Consider the following 6,980-nt stretch of genomic DNA (forward strand, 5'->3'; position numbering starts at 1 on the left):
CTCAGCCTCAAATGCCAGGAGTTCCGGTGAATGACAAGTGATGGCAGCGGAGAGGCCTCCAGAATACAGGAGCGGACCCGTGCTGCCTGCGGGGGGCCGGGCAGGTCCCTGCCTTATGCCAGGGGTTTTCCGCCTTTCTCAGCGAGGCACACATACACTAGTTAGTGAAATTCGGCAGCACACCAAAATATGTATTTTTTGCCCACCTGACCCAAACAAAAAAGGGCATGATTTTGATTCATTCACACCAGATGACTATTGTTGTGTTGGCTGTTTCATTTTTTATTTGACAATCTGAAGGACAAGAGGCCAGTGCCCCTGACTAAATAGTCAGGTATCGCATGTATTAAAAGTTATTGCGGCCCTGACCAGTTTGGCTCAGTGGATGGAGCATCGGTCTGCAGACTGAAGGGTCCCAGGTTCGATTCCGGTCAAGGACATGTACCTTGGTTGCGGGCACATACCCAGTGTGCAGGAGGCAGCTGATCGACGTTTCTCTCTCATCGATGTTTCTAACTCTCTATCCCTCTCCCTTCCTCTCTGTAAAAAATCAATAAAATACATTAAAAAAAACGTTATTGAGGCACACTGGGGTGCCGCGGCACGCTGGTTGAAAATCGATGCTTATCCAAGGTCCCAGGACAAAGAAAACCGAACAATCGCACTCAAAATTTTCTGTTGGCTTAATAATTCCCACCCAGAAAAGAAATGGCTCCTTCAGCGAAGGACGTCTAGAAGTTGGCCCTTCCCCCCATGGCCTGGGAGAGTCCTCCATGCAGACGACTTCCCGTAGCCCACACTTCCGTTGTGGGGGGGCACTCTGCTCCTGAACATGGTAAAAGGAAGAGTGGAGTCTGGCCGGTGTGGCTCAGTGGTCCAGCATCAACCCAGGAACCAAGAGATCACCGGTTCAATTCCCCATTCCCAGTCGGGGCACATGCCCCAGGTTTCCGGCTCGATCCCCAGTAGGGGGCGTGCGGGATGTTTCCATCCCTCTATTCCTTTCCCTTTCCCTCTAAAAATCAATAAAGGAAAAATTTGTCTAAAAAAGGAAGAGTTGATCTTTACGTGGTCATTTTTGTTACAGTAATAAAAGCCCTGAAATGATCACAAAAGGAAAATTATGCCTCCTAAAAAGAGCGGAGGCAAATTATTACAGCAACTGAATCCTAAAAGGGATTTTCAAGTAAAAATATGGCTCATGCGAAGTTGTTATGGCAACTGACATTTAAAAGTAACTGGATTTGGGCAAGTTTCTCCCTCCGCCGTCTCTGCAAAGTCTTGCAGGAACTTCATGCTAAAATTATGCTTTAATTTTAATTAGCCAAATAGGTCATAAATATAGCTTATTCCCAAATCCTTGCAAGCCGCTGATCTACTAATGAGAAAATATTCCTCTAAAAACCCACTTACCATTAAAAAATCCTAATATTTTTCTAATATAATTTATCAATTTAAACACATTGCATAATGTGATATTCTGTAGCATTCCATTAAAACGACAAATAGCAGTGTGTGTGTCGGGGAGGGGGGGGGTGGAGAACCAAGCGATTAAACAGATTGCAAGCAGTGTAACTGTATTGAAATAACCTGGGCCGCTGCCGGGAAAAACGCACTCTTCTCTTCCTCAGATACAGTCCAAGCTGAGCTGCAAATTCCTGACTATAAGGGCATTAATAGGACCAAAGAAGGGGGGCAACAAGAAATGACAGGCAACTTCAGAGGAAATAAAATTTCTATTAGCCTTTGTTATAAGATCACATCAAAGCAATTCCTATGTTTTAATCTGGGGAGAGAATAAGCAACGACTTGGGGTTTGTGCCTGGGGGCCGCCTCTGTGCATTGAACCAGACAGTCTGCATAATGAACCGTTTTCATTCAATCAGGATCTCAGCACAGATAGCTCCCACTCCGGGGTCCTAGGCACTGCCTCCGAGTTTTCATTCTCCCGGCTCCCCCTGCTGGAGAAACAGCGCTTAACAGGGAGGCAAGGGTGCAGGGCATCTTTCCCAAGCCATGACTTTAAATTTAGATCCATAAAGTTAGAGACCCGACTGCACACGCGAGCGGACACACACACACACACACACACACACACACACACACCCCTCCCAAAGCCGAAGGTTCCTCTGTAAGATACCAGAGGGAACCCCCTCGAACAACTCTTGCAGGAGGCAGGGAGGCTCGGAGTGGGTGTAACACGAACACCTTTGCCCTTTCCGCTGTGTACTGACTTGGGGTTTTAGAAACTGCCGTTTGCATTCTGGGTCAAGCTTCGGGGAGACTGAAGTTGCAGGAGGGAAGTTTGCCCTGAACGACTGGTGGACATGGTCACTGGTTTACAACACCCCACGTGTCATTCTACCTGGCTGATCATCTTTCAAGTGTCCCAGCTGTCCAGGTCTTCATAAAATAAAAGGGGGGGCGGGGGTGAAAAAAGAAAAAGCTACCCAGACGGAATTGCATTTTCATGTACAATGGAAAACTTAAAAGCTGAACAAATCGTTTTGGCACAACCAACATTGGCTTGGAGGAAGGAAAGTCCTGGGCGAGCCGGCTGCGCCAGGACCCGGGGCTACGGCCTAATCCCCCTTTATCCGGGGGTTTAGTTCGGCTCCCGTCGCCTTCGCTGAAGCCGCAAAGTGGCTATGCTCCACCTGGCTCCATCCGGGCAGCCACGCCGGCTGCTTTGCGGTGGGGAGGCCAGGCCAGGAGGGGCGGTGACATGAAGCCGTGTGAAACTGTTTTTGAAAACCTGGGATGATCATTTAAATGTTTAAAATATGCACATGGTAATTCAAAGCTAATTACCCTGAGTGCATTCGAAACATTTATGCCATCATCTCTGGATCCTGCCTACAGATTGTGCACCACAGCTCACTCGGGTGTTACTATAAACTGCTCCAGCGATTTCAACTTCCAGGCTAAATCAGGCAGCCGCAGGCCCTGCCTCCTGCCCCTGGTTGGCGGAGAGCCCCTCCCCCGACTCCCAGGACAGGAGGCTGCACCGTGTTTCCCCGGAGAGCCATTTGTCATGGTCATGTAGTTCTGGCTGCGAATGATTGCTCTCATTGCTGTTCATAATTGTCATTTCCATTAGTTAATTTAGGTTAAAATGACCTCTCTCCCCTCCTATGCTTTTTCTCCTAGCCCCTCCCATTTCCCCTTCCTCTGTCTCAGCTTGTGGCCTCATTTCTAAATTCATTCAGGCACATCCAAAAGTTGCCTCCACCTGGCTGGTGTTGCTAAGTGGTTAGCGTGTCGGCTCATAGACCGAAGGGGTCACGGGTTCAGTTCCCGGTCAAGGGCACATACATCCGTTGCGGGTTCGATCCCTGGCCCCAGTCGGGGCATGTGTGGGAGGCAACCAATCGATGTGTCTTTCTCACATTGATGTTTCTCTCTCTCTCCACCTCCCTCTCTCCCTTCCACTCTGTCTAAAAAAATCAATGGGAAAATATCCTCCGGTGAGGATTAACAAACAAACAAAATTGCTTTGACATTCATATCGCACCCGGTTACTTCTCCATTTAGGAGTGAATATGGGAAATTTTCAAAAAGACAAAGGGGCTGTAGGGTGGCCACATCCATCAGCTCTCTTGAGAACAGAACTGGAAGTGGGCCGGCCTGAGTGGACAGCAGCCATTGCTACGCATATTATCCTAGCGAAGGGCACGCATATGCACAGGGCACATGCATGCGCGCGCACACGCCATACACGTACACACACTCCTCGTATGTGGAGGAAACTCTGCTTACAGCCTGGACAAATTAGACATGGGCGGGTCCTGAGGCAAATTCCTTTCCCCATTTTCCAGAATAAAATGAGTCCTCTTCCTTTGGGGGCGCTAAACCAGCGCGCCAATGGCTAAGAGAAGGATGGTGCTGTGGCTGAAATAACTTCAACTTCCCAAGTTTATCCAGAGACAACTGATCTCAGGCTGGGGAGCTGGAATTGCAAGAGACACAATTCCGGAGTCAAGAAATTAGCCATGGCTTCTAAATATGCTCCAGGAAACAGAGGAGTGAAGGCTGCCTCATTATTAGCTCCTTGAAGATGCCGGCGGCAGGTTTCAGACGTTCAGGGATAGGAAACTGGGTTAGATTCCCACAGCCGGCTGAAGGCTGATAGAGTGATATTCCCGGGTTTAACTGGAGCCATTAAGAGACTCTTCATTATCCCCACACCACCATGACCAGAGTTATCACATGAGCCATAATGCAAGAGAGAATTCCATTCCATCAACAAGAGAGGGAGCCAGTCTATCTTTGTCCAAAGAAAATGAGCAGCCCAGCATGAAGCTTGTGAGGAATTGAGTGTACAACACTCCAATAACATCCCTGGCAGGATTTCCTCAGCCATTTCCTTGGCTAAGCAGAGCGGGCTGCACTGGAGCGATCTTCCTGCGTGCCTGGCTTGCCAGGACGCCCACTCTAGGAGCAACCGAAAGGTCAGTTAAAGACCAAAAACACATGCTGAGACCGCATTCCTAAGGGCTTACGTATTAAGGTCCAAGAAGATCAAGGCCAGGCCGCTCCCCTGATGTTCAGAAACCTCATTTTAAAATCTACTCCTTGGCCCTAGCTGGTTTGGCTCAGTGGATAGAGCCTCTGCCTGCGGACTGAAGGGCACCGGGTTTGATTCCAGTCAAGGGCACATGCCTGGGTTGCGGGCTCGATCCCCAGTGAGGGGCGTGCAGGAGGCAGCGGATCAATGATTCTCTCTCATCATTGATGTTTCTATCTCTCTCTCCCTCTCCCTCTCTGAAATCAATAAAAACATCTTTAAAAAATAAAACTAAATAAATAAATATAAAATCTACTCCTTGGACCCAGCCAGTTCCCTGGGTATCACCCGCACCCCGTTTATTTTCCCTCTTCCCCTGTGCCTACACTGTGTGCCATTCCTTCAGCTTGAAATGGCCCTTCTCCCTGCCAATCTACTTTTCTCACCTTTGCCATCACAAGGCACTAGTTTCGAGACTGCCTCCACCAGACTCCGTCCCCTCCTCTCCACCACACACGCCATCGGCTCTATATCACTTTGCTTGTCTACGGAGTGTTCTTGCATTCTGCGGGCCTTCCCCTCTCGGATTAAAATTTAGGGAAGGAAGGAAGTCTTATATTTTCTTTGCATTTCTTGTGGCATCTCAAATAGGATTTTCACGTTAGAGACACCCGGGTTAGATATACCGGCTGACCTGGTAGTTTTATAGCTGGAGTTAGAAGATCCGTAAATGACCCAGCATCTCCCCCCCACACTCCCCCACACACACCGAGCAAAAATTGCACCCCTCATTCAGATGTTCCTGGCATCCTATATAACTTGCCCAAAGCCAGATTTATTGCTCCCGCTGTAAAGTGTATCTTCTCTAAGCCTCACTTAAAAGCTACCACTTGGCAGAAGATCAAGCTGGAAGTGTAGGATAGCAGGTGATGGCGAGGGTAGGAGGGAAAGTGGGCCGGCCTGAGTGGACAGCAGCCATTGCTGAGCATACTATCCTAGCGAAGGGCACGTATATGCATAGGGCACATGCATGCGTGCGCACACGCCATACACGTACACACACTCCTCGTATGTGGAGGAAACTCTGCTTACAGCCTGGACAAATTAGACATGGGCGGGTCCTGAGGCAAATTCCTTTCCCCATTTTCCAGAATAAAATGAGTCCTCTTCCTTTGGGGGCGCTAAACCAGCGCGCCAATGGCTAAGAGAAGGATGGTGCTGTGGCTGAAATAACTTCAACTTCCCAAGTTTATCCAGAGACAACTGATCTCAGGCTGGGGAGCTGGAATTGCAAGAGACACAATTCCGGAGTCAAGAAATTAGCCATGGCTTCTAAATATGCTCCAGGAAACAGAGGAGTGAAGGCTGCCTCATTATTAGCTCCTTGAAGATGCCGGCGGCAGGTTTCAGACGTTCAGGGATAGGAAACTGGGTTAGATTCCCACAGCCGGCTGAAGGCTGATAGAGTGATATTACCGGGTTTAACTGGAGCCATTAAGAGACTCTTCATTATCCCCACACCACCATGACCAGAGTTATCACATGAGCCATAATGCAAGAGAGAATTCCATTCCATCAACAAGAGAGGGAGCCAGTCTATCTTTGTCCAAAGAAAATGAGCAGCCCAGCATGAAGCTTGTGAGGAATTGAGTGTACAACACTCCAATAACATCCCTGGCAGGATTTCCTCAGCCATTTCCTTGGCTAAGCAGAGCGGGCTGCACTGGAGCGATCTTCCTGCGTGCCTGGCTTGCCAGGACGCCCACTCTAGGAGCAACTGAAAGGTCAGTTAAAGACCAAAAACACATGCTGAGACCGCATTCCTAAGGGCTTACGTATTAAGGTCCAAGAAGATCAAGGCCAGGCCGCTCCCCTGATGTTCAGAAACCTCATTTTAAAATCTACTCCTTGGCCCTAGCTGGTTTGGCTCAGTGGATAGAGCATCTGCCTCCGGACTGAAGGGCACCGGGTTTGATTCCAGTCAAGGGCACATGCCTGGGTTGCGGGCTCGATCCCCAGTGAGGGGCATGCAGGAGGCAGCGGATCAATGATTCTCTCTCATCATTGATGTTTCTATCTCTCTCTCCCTCTCCCTCTTTGAAATCAATAAAAACATCTTTAAAAAATAAAACTAAATAAATAAATATAAAATCTACTCCTTGGACCCAGCCAGTTCCCTGGGTATCACCCGCACCCCGTTTATTTTCCCCTTCCCCTGTGTCTACACTGTGTGCCATTCCTTCAGCTTGAAATGGCCCTTCTCCCTGCCAATCTACTTTTCTCACTTTTGCCATCACAAGGCACTACAGTGGGGCCTTGACTTACGAGTTTAATTCGTTCCCAGACCGAGCTCATTAAGGAGCTCGTTAACTCAAATTACTCTATCAACTCAATGCAAAAAATCGGCAGAGAGACAGCTGGTATCTCAAAAAACTCGTTAGTCGGGACACTCGTAAGTCAAGGCCCCACTGTA

Source organism: Myotis brandtii, unplaced genomic scaffold (assembly GCF_000412655.1).
Source record: "Myotis brandtii unplaced genomic scaffold, ASM41265v1 scaffold1167, whole genome shotgun sequence".
NCBI classification, from domain to species: Eukaryota; Metazoa; Chordata; class Mammalia; order Chiroptera; family Vespertilionidae; genus Myotis; species Myotis brandtii.